Genomic DNA, 13,560 nt, shown 5'->3' with positions numbered 1-13,560 from the left:
AAGTCACCTGTAGGCACTAAGTCACCTTTCCACCTAAAATTCACTTTTTACAGCAAAGGATGCCTGGTGTTGCCTAATGTTCCTGCAGCATTGGTTTATATCACAAGTGGACTCAAGAAAGAATAGAAAATTTGAATCACCATGGTGCTGGTTTGCATTGCTGCTGTGCAGCGGAATCACCTGTGTAAGTAACTTCTGCACCTGTACCCTACCTGTAGGGATTCTGACTTCCTCCTCTGAAGAACATGTAGAGATGATTTTGACACCCACACAGGAGGGAGATCCACTAAGTTATGGAAGCAATATATCCCTATTCACTGCTTTGCCTGCAATTCCTCCCCATTATCTCTTTACTTTAAATATCAGCATAATTTCCTTGTGTGCAGGTGTGTGCTTGTGTGTAGGAATGCCAGGCATATGAAGAACAACCTACAACTATTACAGGGAAACTGCCAAGAATAAATGTCAGACTTTTCAAAATTTTGCTTAGGGTGGGCCCAGTGCCCAGGAAAGTGGATTGGCCTGGAAAACTACAACCATTTATAATATTCTTTTTATGTGAAAAGACATTCTCCTTTCCAAACAATAAGGTCAAAAAATAGTTTTTTAAATAAAATTGGTTTGTAATTGGAGAACTGCCTATAAAATTGGAGATTTAAATGTTTAAACACAAGTCAAATCACAGATCAGACTGGCAAAGACATTTTCTGATGGGTATACCAAGCAATCTAGGAACGGTTTACACTAGTTTGATTGAAATATGAACAGAAGATGTAGCTATCAGCTTATGTTTCACAGTACATAGTAACAGCTCAAGCAATAGTAGCTATATTTTAAGAAAGACAAAGACTAAAGACTGGTTAATGTCTGACACAAAAAAATCTAAGACATCATGGTGGCAGTTTTAGAAACGGTAGTTTACAAAGATTTGCAAATTGTTGCCCCTTTTTGTTATTTAGGTATAAACAGCATTTTTCTTCTATACTTTCCTTTTTTTTTCTGACCCTAAATGTGATCTCCTGTGAATCCATACACCTCACCTACATTTCTGAAGGAATTCCACTCTAAGAGATTCTGCAGATGCCAGTTCCTTCTTTCCTGATATGATGATTTGCAATAAATGGCAGAAGTCTTCTCAGTAGTCCTCAAGTCTTCAGACATAACTGACTTCAGAACCCAGAGTTTTTACTCCACGTCTCTTCCATTGCTGCTAGCTAACTCAAATCACCATCATCTCTTGTTTGAACAATTGAAATAGTCTTTAATTTGTCTCCTTTCTGCTATTCTTGTCCACTTGTTGCCTAATGTCAGCACAACAGGGTAGTAAACCTTCTAATATCTGGGTCAATGTCTTAGTCAATCATGGACTCCTCCAGTGGTTGCTCATTTTGTTCAGTCAGTGCAGTGCAGTGCATAAGAGCACAGGCTCCGGAATCTGACTAACTAGAATTGAATCCCACCTTAGTCACTTTAATCATTTGGCAGCTGCATGACCATTGGGTAGGTTACATAAGCTGCCTGTGTCATGGTTTCTTCACTGATAAGATGGGGGACTAACAGCAGCAATTAGTATCTCATAAGGTTGTTTAGAGGATTAGATGAAGCAAAATGTATACAACACTTTTACAGTCAAGATTTTTTTTCTATTTCTCCAGCAAATATAATTCTAGGTTATAGTAAGTGCTCAGCAAATATTTTTCAAGTGAATTATTGAATAATAGAATAAACTAATTCAAAGGGCTAGTAAAATACAATGGAGCCAAGAATTTAGTCCTTATTAAATGATAAAAGTTGTACCACAAACCAGTGGAGGAAATGAAGGACTTTTTGAATTGACATTGTTGAAAAAATTGGTGGTTTATGTGGGAAAAATATAAGACTATGGGCTCAAGAGACAAAGAAAGGTAATCACTGTTTTATTTTCTGTATATTTGATTGGATACAAAGTAGTAGATATATAGAAAGAACAAATCTAGACATCCAATGTAGAACATGAGGACTATAGTTAATAATATTGTATTGCGTTTGGGATTTTTGCCAAAAAACTAGCCAGGTGCAGTGGTGTGCGCCTGTAGTCTCAACTACTTGGGAGACTGAAGCAGAAGAAGAGCCCGGGAGGCAGAGGTTGCAGTGAGCTGAGACTGCCGCACTGCCCTCTAGCCTGGGAGACAGAGTGAGATTCTGTCAAAAAAAAAAAAAAAAAAATCATCAGAGTAAACAGGCAACCTACAAAATGGGAGAAAATTTTTGCAATCTATCCATCTGACAAAGGGCCAATATCCAGAATCTACAAAGAACTTAAACAAATTTACAAGAAAAAACAACCTCATCAAAAAGTGGGCGAAGGATATGAACAGGCACTTCTCAAAAGAAGACATTCATGCAGCCAACAAACATATGAAAAAAAGCTCATCATCACTGGTCATTAGAGAAATGCAAATCAAAACCACAATGAGATACCATCTCACACCAGTTAGAATGGCGATAATTAAAAAGTCAAGAAACAACAGATGCTGACAAGGCTATGGAGAAATATTGACACTTTTACACTGTTCGTGGGAGTGTAAATTAGTCCAACCATTGTGGAAGACCGTGTGGCAATTCCCCAAGGATCCAGAAACAGAAATATCATTTGACCCAGCAATCCCATTACTGGGTACATACCCAAAGGATTGAAAATCATTCCGCTATAAAAACACATGCACACGTATGTTTATTGCAGCACTGTTAACAATAGCAAAGACTTGGAACCAACCCAAATGCCCATCAATGATAGACTGGAGAAAGAAAATGTGGCACATATACACCATGGAACACTAGGCAGCCATAAAAAAGGATGAGTTCATGTCCTTTGCAGGGATATGGATGAAGCTGGAAACCATCATTCTCAGCAAACTAACACAGGAACAGAAAACCAAACACCGCATGTTCTCACTCATAAGTGGGAGCTGAACAACGAGAACACATGGACACAGGGACGGGAACATCACACACTGGGGCCTTTTGGGGGGTGGAGTGCTAGGGGATAGCATTAGGAGAAATACCTAATGTAGATGACCAGTTGATGGGTGCAGGAAACCACCATGGCATGTGTATACCTATGTAACAAACCTGCATGTTCTGCACATGTATCTCAGAACTTAAAGTATATATAAAAAAGGGAAATATATTTAAAAAAAGAATGACAACAAAATGGAATGGGAGCTGAAGGTAGATGTGTAATCAATAGAGGATTATTCTTAGGATATGAGAATAATAATTCTTAAGATCTTTGAATATTTGAGTGCTAATGGGAAATATTCAAGAATGAAGGGAGAATGGATGGTACACAAGAGGAAGGAGAGATTGCATTATGTTTGAACAAGTGAGAGGAAACAGAATCTGGTTCTGAAGTGGCAAGGAGAACATATATTTCACCCATAATAGAAGAGGAGGAATGGATAGGAGCACTATCCATGACGTATCATATTTCTCTGTTTTGTAAAATGATCATGTATTCAGCAACATTGCTACAAGATCTTGCTACAAGATCTTATCAATATAATAATTATAGTAATAATAATAATTTGTGTCTGCAAAGAAGGACAGTTTTATATGTTGTCTTCCTTTCCAATTGATAGCCCTCTGTAATAGCGATTAGTACTATCCATCAATATTTTCGTATCTTCCCCCTTCTTGATCTGTGTAAGGATTTTACTTGTAGCTGCCCTTCTCCTCAATGGGGCTACATGACTATTTCTGAACAATGAAGTTTTGAGTATTTAATTGTAGATGCTACATCTACCTAAGCTGTTATTTCCCCTAGATACAATGACTGGCATGTTTAAGATTATTGTTATTCCATCCTCACCTGAGTGATAATGAGCCCAGACCTTCTGCCAATCATGTAGATCATTTAGCATAAGCAAGACACAAATTCCTGTGATTCTTAAACAAGTACAATGCTTGAGTTTTACGAACTGCATTCTGATTAATATGGTTTTTTTTGTTGTTGTTAGCTGATTGCATTGTATCAGGATCTCCAATACCATGAGGCAGATAATACAAGGTGGGAGTAGAGACTCCTGTATTATTAAGTGGCATTAAGTATTCTTTGTCATAGCCTTTTACCAATTAAGTCATTTTCAATTTATTTAGAGTTATTCAGAATTTTTATAATAAATGGAAATTGGATACCATCAAATGCATTTTCCGCACCTATTCAGTTAATGTGATTTTTCTCCTTTAATCCATTAGTGAAATGAATTTCTGTTATTACACATATTTGAATTCCTCAGGTAAACCCTTGCTTAATCATGATTTAATGTTTATTTGCAGTTCAGCACTTAAATTTGTAAGTGGGAAGGGCCTATCATTTTATTTATCATATTATTTTCATTAATATCAATGCCCTTAATTCCACCCTTCTCTTTTATTTGCCTCATCTTGTAGCTTCAGCCCGAGTGCAAAGTATTAGGGGTGATGTGGTAGAGTCAGTCATTAAAAAAGAATAAAGTCCCAGAGTAAAGAAAAGAAAAGAAAAAGAGGTATGGAAACACAGGAGCATATTTTTAGGCTGAAGAGATGACGTGCATAGAGAGAATTAAGGTGCAATGGAAAAAAATTATTACTGGAGCAAGGCTCCAGAGTAGAGAAATATGATGGTATCTCAGTCAGTTTGGGCTGCTATTACAAATTACCATAGACTGGGTGGCTTACACATTTATTTCTCACAATTCTGGAAGTCCGTGTTCTTCTCTTTCTCCAGCCACTGCACTTAGATTTTCTTTTGGGAAACTGCCTCTCCTATGCTTTTAATTTGTATAATTTTAGGAGAGACACATTTCTGAGGCATGGGATGCCTAAGTGACCCAGGCATGTAGCCCAGGCCAACACACAGTAGTTGGCTCTGAGGTAAACATGTCTTTATAGCTGTGGGCATTATAATCAATAAGCATCAGTCCTGGAGCAATTGCTGGAAACATGGGGTAGGAGAAGTTCCTTACTGGTGGTGACAAACTGGCAGAACGTAATTCAGAAGCTGCTAGGAGGCCCAGAGGAGGAAAACACGTATGACAATGAAGCAAAAGAAGAAAGAAAATTCAGGATAAGACAGGAGAAACACTCTTGATAACGCAATTTGAATCCTGAAACACATCCATGCCAGAAGATGAACTCCCGAGTTTTCCGATACAACACCAATGAATACCTTTCTCTTTGGAAGTTTGAGTTTGATTTTTGAATCATTAAAGACTCATCATCTTTTTAAATAACCACCCACAACATTCCTCCCACCTGCATGCCTCTGAGGCATCTACTGTGTATTGCACTAATTCAGTGTTTATGGCAAAGTGACTTATATGGCTGTTTCCATGGTGACATGGTTGGGCTGTGTCCCCACCCAAAACACATCTTGAATTGTAGCTCCCATAATTCCCATGTGCATGAGAGGGACCCAGGGGGAGGCAACTGAATCATGGGGGCAGGTCTTTTCCATGCTGTTCTCGTGATAGTGAGCAAGTCTCACAAGAGCTGATGGTTTTATAAAGGGGAATTCCCCTGCACATGCTCTCTTGCCTGCCACCATGTAAGACATGACATTGCCCCTGATTCTCCTTCCACCGTGATTGTGAGGTCTCCCAAGCCATGTGGAACTGTGAGTCCATTAAACCTCTTTCCTGTGTAAATTTCCCAGTCTCAGGTATGTCTTTATTAGCAGTGTGAGAACAGGCTAATACATATGGTTATGTACATTTCCTGCCTCTTTATCTAAATGTTGGTATTGGCAGGCAGTCTATTACAGACCTGCAGCCAGACTTCCTGAGGTTTGAATCCTGGCTCCACCACTTACCTGCTAAGTGACCTTAAGCAAAGCACTTCACCTTTTTGTGCTTCTGATTCATTATCGATACAATTGGAATTATAACGGTAATGCCTCATAGGGTAATTTTAAGGAGCTAATATATGTAAAGCTGTTGGAAAAATATCCAGTACATAATATACATCATACAAGTAAGCCCCATGTAAGTGTGAGCTATTTTTATTACTATTATCATCACAATGATGATTATGATCATTATTATTAGTTATAACCCCACTGCCTACTGCTGTGCCCCTCAATTATAGAGTGAATCACTCGTAACTATTACATAAGAGGATTTTTAATATGTTACTTGTTTTTCTGATCCTACAGAGTTAACAGGGACGAAACTATCAAAGCATAATGAGACAGCCTTGCCAGGTCAGTTCACAATGCTATAAATGTGCCAAAACGTCTTGCCTCATTCCTGCTATTTCCTTCACCTTTCCATCCATTCCTAGCCTTAATCAATTCCTGCCCTTTAATTTTTGTCTCTCCTGTCCAGCATCCAATGGGTCATGGAACTTGATGGTAGAGTTTCATCTCAGGATTTTTCCTTGGTCATTGTTGGGTACTAATCCTACATCTTTTAGCTGCTCCTCTCATCTGCTTCTCCTACCTTATGCTTGTTTCCCTGAATTACCACACCCTGCCCTCCTGTGAAGGGAGGCCAGCTAACCCCTTGTCAAAAGACAAAGTTACAACAAATTTAGTTTCAGAACTAATTGACTTTATATGTGATGCATGGATCACAGCACTCTCCATTCTACAAAACAGAATAAGGGATCCTACTGGGAAATGGCAGAAAAGTGGGATTTATAAGGTGGGAACAAGAAAACCACCACAGAAAAAAACTGATTGGTTAACATCAGGTTACTTCAAGTTCCTTTTTTTTGGTAAGGGTTAATGCAGAGGGGACTTCCTTGTTGTGCTGGCTCAGGTAGACTGAAATCTTCTGTTTTCGGGGAAAATAAACAGTCTGTTCGGGAATCTATATGCTTGCTTAAAGTTTCAATTTGATGATGTGGCGTTTAGCATGAGTAACTCCAGTTTGGTTTGGTCTGGTCTCTTGGGGCCTAGTGCAGAGGCTCGATCCGAAACAATGGGCCATCATTTTGCATAACAACCTAAGAAAAGAGCATCTACTCTACTCCGAAGCTTTAGGACATGCCTTAATCAGGATTTAAAATGTAGCTTCCAAGACACAGGAAGTAGCTAGTATTTTGTGTTGGAAAAGGACTAAGAATGAACATATATCTTCTCTTAAACTAAAATCTCTCCTCATGTCTGTTTCTTCTGCAAGTTCAAGGAGAATGTCTAGGTTTGGTAGCTCCATTCCCATGTGAGTGGTACTCAGTGACATGAGTAGGATTAGGATGTGGATGGGGTCACATTAATTGCTTACAATCTAAGGAAAGGGGGTGGAAGCAAAGGGGGTCAAGTAGTTTTCAAGACCTGAGGACCACTGATTTCCACTTAAAGAATACAAGATGTATATCAGGCCTAGCCAGTTGTGAGAATTTCTCATCATCACCAGTCTCAATACAGAAATACCTGCCGTCATTCACAATGTTATGTGAAACCAAGTGGAGGATGAAGTTGGCAAAAGGCACAAAACCCATAAAAACACTTATGATTTAAACATGAGACGTTTCCCTGTGCTAAATTTGGAATGATTTGCTGGTCTACAGTCCTGTTGGAAGAAAGAAAATGCTCAGTTTGGGAAATAAGGGAAGAAAACATATCAATGTTTTGCTCATAATACTGGGAGAAATAGAATTATCTGAACCATATGAATTCAAAAAGTACTCGCATGACAAAAACACATTTACTATATTTAGAATATGACTTAAGAACAGTATTTCAAACTCCCAGAAATTTGCTAGTGGAATTTTTAAAGCAATTCTTAGTTTTTATATAATAAACATATATGGTATACTTTTATATATGAATACACCCAGAAAATTTTTCTGTATGACTTGCTACAAAAATTATTACAGGTCAAATAATAACTCATGAAAGCTTATATGACAACAGAGGGCATTTAAGCATAACCCTGCATGTAATGTTGGTTCCTGGTTTTTTTTTTTCACCCAAAACAAAGTAGGAAGGTGCACATGGCATGTTAAATATTGAAAAAAAACTAATGTTTATTTAAGAGGAAAAAATGAGCTCACCCATTAGGCCTTGGTATGTAATTTTTTCTACGTCAGTTTTCCCAGAAGCAGATCCTGAGATGAAGTTTCATAGGCAAGTGATTTATCAAGTAAATGCTTATTAGTGATCCTAATGAAAGTGTGAAGTAAGCAGGAAAGTGAAGGTGAGGAAGCCAGATAAGAGTGTGACCTCAAGCCTTTCCCACACAGGATAACCTCAGCCTGATCTCACAGGGGAACTCTGGAGAGTAAGTTACATCTCAGAATTGTACTAATTTGTGTGAAGAGAGCTGGGCTTTCAAATTCCCACATAGTCATGGGCTAAAGGTCACACCAGGAGGATGGAAATTCCCATGCGTTCAGTCAAAGGCTCCAGTAGGCTGAAGAAAGTCCTTCAAAACAATTGCTATAGTTTATGAATGACATGAACAAAAGAATGTTAAAGTCTGAGGACACACAGGAACAGTTAAAAGGCATGATAGCAATCTGAATAGAGCACACACATTGGTTACTACAAGGTTCTTTAATGATGTTCATTTATTTAAATAATGCCTTATACCATTATTATTACCTTTCTTATCTTAAAATACTGGATAAACATATTTGTATAATTCAAACACAGGGTATCATCCCAATATGAGTGGATAATTTCAATTTGCTTATATGAATCAACTCAAGCCAAAAAAAGCTTTACTCTTTTATCCACTATTTTTTGTGTATCCAATCATTCAAAAGTATTCATTGACCACTATGGAGAGTCTATTTCACACTGTTGTCAGTATCTTTGCAGTCACAAAAACAAACTTGTTTTGAATCCTGGCTCCACTGCTTGACAACAATATGACTTAGAGAAAATGACTAAGTCCTCTAAGTGTCTGTTTATACAAGTGTAAAATGGGAACCATCTTATTCAGGATTCAATGACATAATGCACGTAACTGACTTTGCACAGCGCCTGGCACATGCTAAGTGTTCCATACATGTTAGTTAATATAATAACAATAATGATAATGATAATGTTTAAGTCAGAGTAATAACTTCTGTGTATGAAATAGTATACTTGAAAGGAAAACAAGATTGCCCTGCCTTAGAGCTTAATATCTTAGAAGTTAATACCTAAGTAAATATTTAGCAATAGAAAAGATAAATAAGTAATACAAGAGAATAATGTATAATTGACGCTGAATGATATACATTAAAAAAACAGATACCCCATCACTAAAATATCCTCCCCACTAATATATTTTCCACAGTTATACTTGTGTTCTGTTTCCAAAATATAGCTTTAATAGTGAGACTCTTCTGTCCCTAAATTGTTGATGGCCCTTTCTCACCTACATAAAAAAGCACAGGAATCAAAGCATTCATCCATGATCTACATGCACCCCAAACCTCACAATGTATAATAGTCACATCTTTTATTTCATCCTCCTGCATATTTTACCAGAACTATCCAGAATATGCAGTATTTTTTTAATTTAGGGTCACCGCTCAAGCAGTCCCTTCAATGTGGAATATGTTTTCTCCAAGTCTTACCTACTGAAGTTTTACATCCTTGGATGTCCATCCCAAGGATCACCTCTTGTACAAAACCTCCCTATCTCTTTCATTCAAATTACCTCTCCCCATCTATGTCCATATAGTACATTATGTGCTTTACACATAATTGAGTACAGCAAATGTTTAGAGGAAAACCCACTGGGAAGAAGAGGTTTGTGCACAGAGTGGCTGGCCCAAAATGTCAGTCTTTGCATTAGACTGGAAGTTTCTTGAGGTCTAAGATGACCTCTAAGATATCAGAAATAACTTATAAAGGAAGAAGAAACATTAGCATAATTATAATATTATAGAAATGGAAGGAGATTAATTTCAAGGAAATAGACAAGGGGATTTGTATTAGTCAATTTTCACACTCCTGTAAAGAAATTCCTGTGACTGGGTAATTTATAAAGGAAAGAGGTTTAATTGACTCACAGTTCCACATGGCTGGGGAGGCCTCTGGCAACCTACAATCATGGTGGAAGGGGAAGCAGACATGTCTTACATGACGGCAGGCTAGAGAGAGAGAGAGAGAGAAAGAGAGTGAGAGAGAGTGTGTGTGTGTGTGTGTGTGTGTAGGAGGAACTGTCAAACACTTTTAAACCCATCAGATATCATGAGAACTCACTCACTATCACAAGAAAAGCAGGGGGGAAACTTCCCCCATGTTCCAATCACCTCCCACCAGGTCCCTCCCTCGATACATGGAGATTATGGGGATTACAATTCAAAATGAGATTTGGGCAGAAGCACAGAGCCAAGCCATATCAGAATTGATGTCACATACTTCAGACAAGTCAAAAAGAAGATAATGATTGAAAGAGACCTGTACAGTAAGTTATTGGTTATTCTGGGAAATGCAATTTTCCAAATATACTATACTTAATTACTATATAAGTATATTATGATAGATAGATATAGATAGATAGATAGATAGATAATAGAGGAGAGAATAAGTAGTGAAAATATAAAACTAGGAGTGGTATACTAGTTTCTCAGAGTACAAATAAGTTATGAGAGACGTGGAAGCTGGTGTATGAGATTGAGGAGCTTTTGTCAAGAGGAAGTAATTTTCAAAAATTTTTAAAAAGTTTGTTTTTAAGGGATAGAGGGAAATGATTCATTTAAGAGAGATATTTAGATCAGGTGCAGTGGCTCACACTTGTAATCCTAGCACTTTGGAAGGCTGAGGCAGGTGGATTGCTTGAGCTCAAGAGTTCAATACCAGCCTGGGAAGCATGGTGAAACCCCATCTTTACAAAAAATACAAAATTAGCCGAGCCCGGCAGCTTGTGCCTGTACTCCCAGCTACTTGGGAGGCTGAGGCAGGAAGATCAATGCAGCCCAGGAAGTGGAGGTTGCAGTAATCCAAGATCATGTCACTGCACTCTGGCCTGGGTAATGAAGTGAGACCCTGTCTCAGAAAAAGAGAGAGAGAGAGAGAAAGAGAGAGAGAGAGAGAGAGAGATTAAAAATGCAGGAGGGAAGAATTATTTGAGAAGGGACGGATTTGTTTTTGTTTTTGTTTTTTTTTTTTAGCTAGACTCAAAGCTGATTACAGTTAATCAATGTAACTGTATAATTCCTGTAATTTTATAAAAGGAAATTAAAACCATTCAAACACCAGCCTGACCTTTTCGTAAGTTAGCATTTCTCCATTATGTAGGTAGACTCATGTATTTGGATTACAACAGCAATTGTTTGTCCACTGCTCTATTCTTAGGGAAATTATCAACTGGTTTTATATAACCTTCTGGAAGGCTGAGGTTCTCCCTTCAAGCTCCCATTCCCACGCAAGATGATGAGATTCCCCACTCTCTGTTAAAGGGAGTTTCTAGGTATCCAGGACTGCTAAAGTGGAGCTTGTCTGTCCATGGAAGGCACAGTGGCAGGTGTAACTTTGGCGGGTGTGTTTATCAGAGGTCATTTCCGAAAAAGGGCCTTTCCTTTTCCTCTCACTTTGAGAATTCCTAGTGTCATCTTTCAGTTCTTTGCCTATACAGTCACAGTCTGCTTTTTATTTTCCCTTTCTCCAGCTCCAAGCCCTCAATCTTGTGGTCTATGGGTAAAGAAAAACCAAACAAAGCAAAACAGAACAAAACATGACCCAAAAATCTGTTTAACATTTAAGTCAATAATTTCTTTGAATATTTTTTTCAGCATTGGTATGGCTGAAGTAGGAAAAAAACCCTCAAGATACTAGTGAGAGGAAAAAAAGGGATACGAAAATACATAGAAAGCAAACATTAATGGCCTGAGACATACGCTTGCCAGGTTATTAAACAGATTAATAATAATAAAAGGGTTTCACTTCAGTGCTTACTATGTGACCTTTAAACACATAATTTTTGTTTTCGAACATGTAACTTATGTAATCATCACAACAGCCCAATGAGAAAGGTGCAATTATTTTTATCATTCTACAGGTAAGAAAACAAAAGCACAGAGAAGTTAAGTATTTTGGTCAAGGTGACACTGATGAGACTAGAATTTTGAGTCTAAGCTGTCCAGTTCCAATTCTACACTCTTGATCACTACTCTACATTTGAAAGATATAATGTTCTTAGTTTTGTTGAATTACTATCTCTCCTAATTAAAACAATAACAACAACACTTCTGGGTATTATTTCAAATATAAATATTATTTTGATAAGATTACCTTGTAGAGAAAGATTATTTCATGTAAGTCAGGGAATTAAAAATCAAGATTCCTTGGCTCCTGTACTGGCCCAGCTACCAAAGCAGAATTACCAATGTCAGTGAGAATGAAATCATAATGAGAATATTTTCTGTTAGACTCTCAGCGGAGTGATACTCAGTAACTAGTTAATTGACCTGATTTACATTGGTGATTTACAAAACTGCATATAACTTGCTATGAAAATATGTAGATCGTTGTTAGATATCTGAAGAAATGTGGAATTGCCAAAATAGATTTGTCTCAGTTGTATGATTTCTATTAAGTTTTTAAATAAGTGCTTTATACATTGCTTGAGTAATTTGAAAATCATCTACATATATACAGCATATTTCTTTCATATGAATTCTCAGGTATATAATGATAGCTATCTCCATAAACTTGCTATAAATATTCTCAACATCCAAATGAAATCTGCCAGAGAAAATCATCTACGGACACAAACAGAAATGTTACAGAGGAAAAATAACAAACTAGTAATATGGTTTCCCATAGACTTTCTATACAGAATTAATTCCTCCCTTATCTCAGCAGTATCTAAAGCAATAGTTATCAATCTCTAGTTTGTTCATTCAAAGGAGCTAGCTACATCTTTAAAATGTAGATTCTGAAACACCACCAGGGCTTCTGATTCATTAGGTCTGGAAAGCACCCCAAAGTCTGAAATATATATATATATATGTATGTGTGTGTGTGTGTGTGTGTATGACATTTTGGTATTTTATTGATAGGAATAACATTTGATGACTTTTTCTTTTAAATTTCATTTTAGGTTCAGTGGATGCATGTGCAGGTTTGTTTCCTGGGTAAACTATGTAATGCTGAAGTTTGAGATATGAATGATCACGTCATTCAGGTAGTGAGTATAGTACCCAATAGGTAGCTTTTCAATCCTTGACCCACCCCAACACTCCCTTATCTAGTAATCCCCAGTGTCTATTGTTCCCATCTTTATGTCCATGTGTGCTCAATGTTTAGTTCCCATTTATAAATGAGGACATGCATTATTTGGTTTTCTGTTCCTGCATTCATTTGCTTAGGATAACGTCCTCCAGCTGCATCCATGTTGCTGGAAAATACTGATTTCCTTCTTTTTCATGGCTGTGTAGTATTCCATGCTATATATGTACCACATTTTCTTTATCCAGTCCCAATCTCTATTTTAAATAATCCCTGTGGGAATTCTGATGCAGATGGTCAGCACCTCACACTTCAGAAAATATGGATCAGAGGCAAATGAAATCAGGGAAATGTGTGGCTGTTTCTGACACACATGCTTTGCTCAGGTAGCACCTGAACAGAAGGCCATTTACCTGGTTTTGTTCACT

This window comes from Papio anubis, chromosome 3, assembly GCF_008728515.1.
Source record: "Papio anubis isolate 15944 chromosome 3, Panubis1.0, whole genome shotgun sequence".
NCBI lineage: Eukaryota > Metazoa > Chordata > Mammalia > Primates > Cercopithecidae > Papio > Papio anubis.
This window is presented reverse-complemented; position numbering follows the sequence as displayed.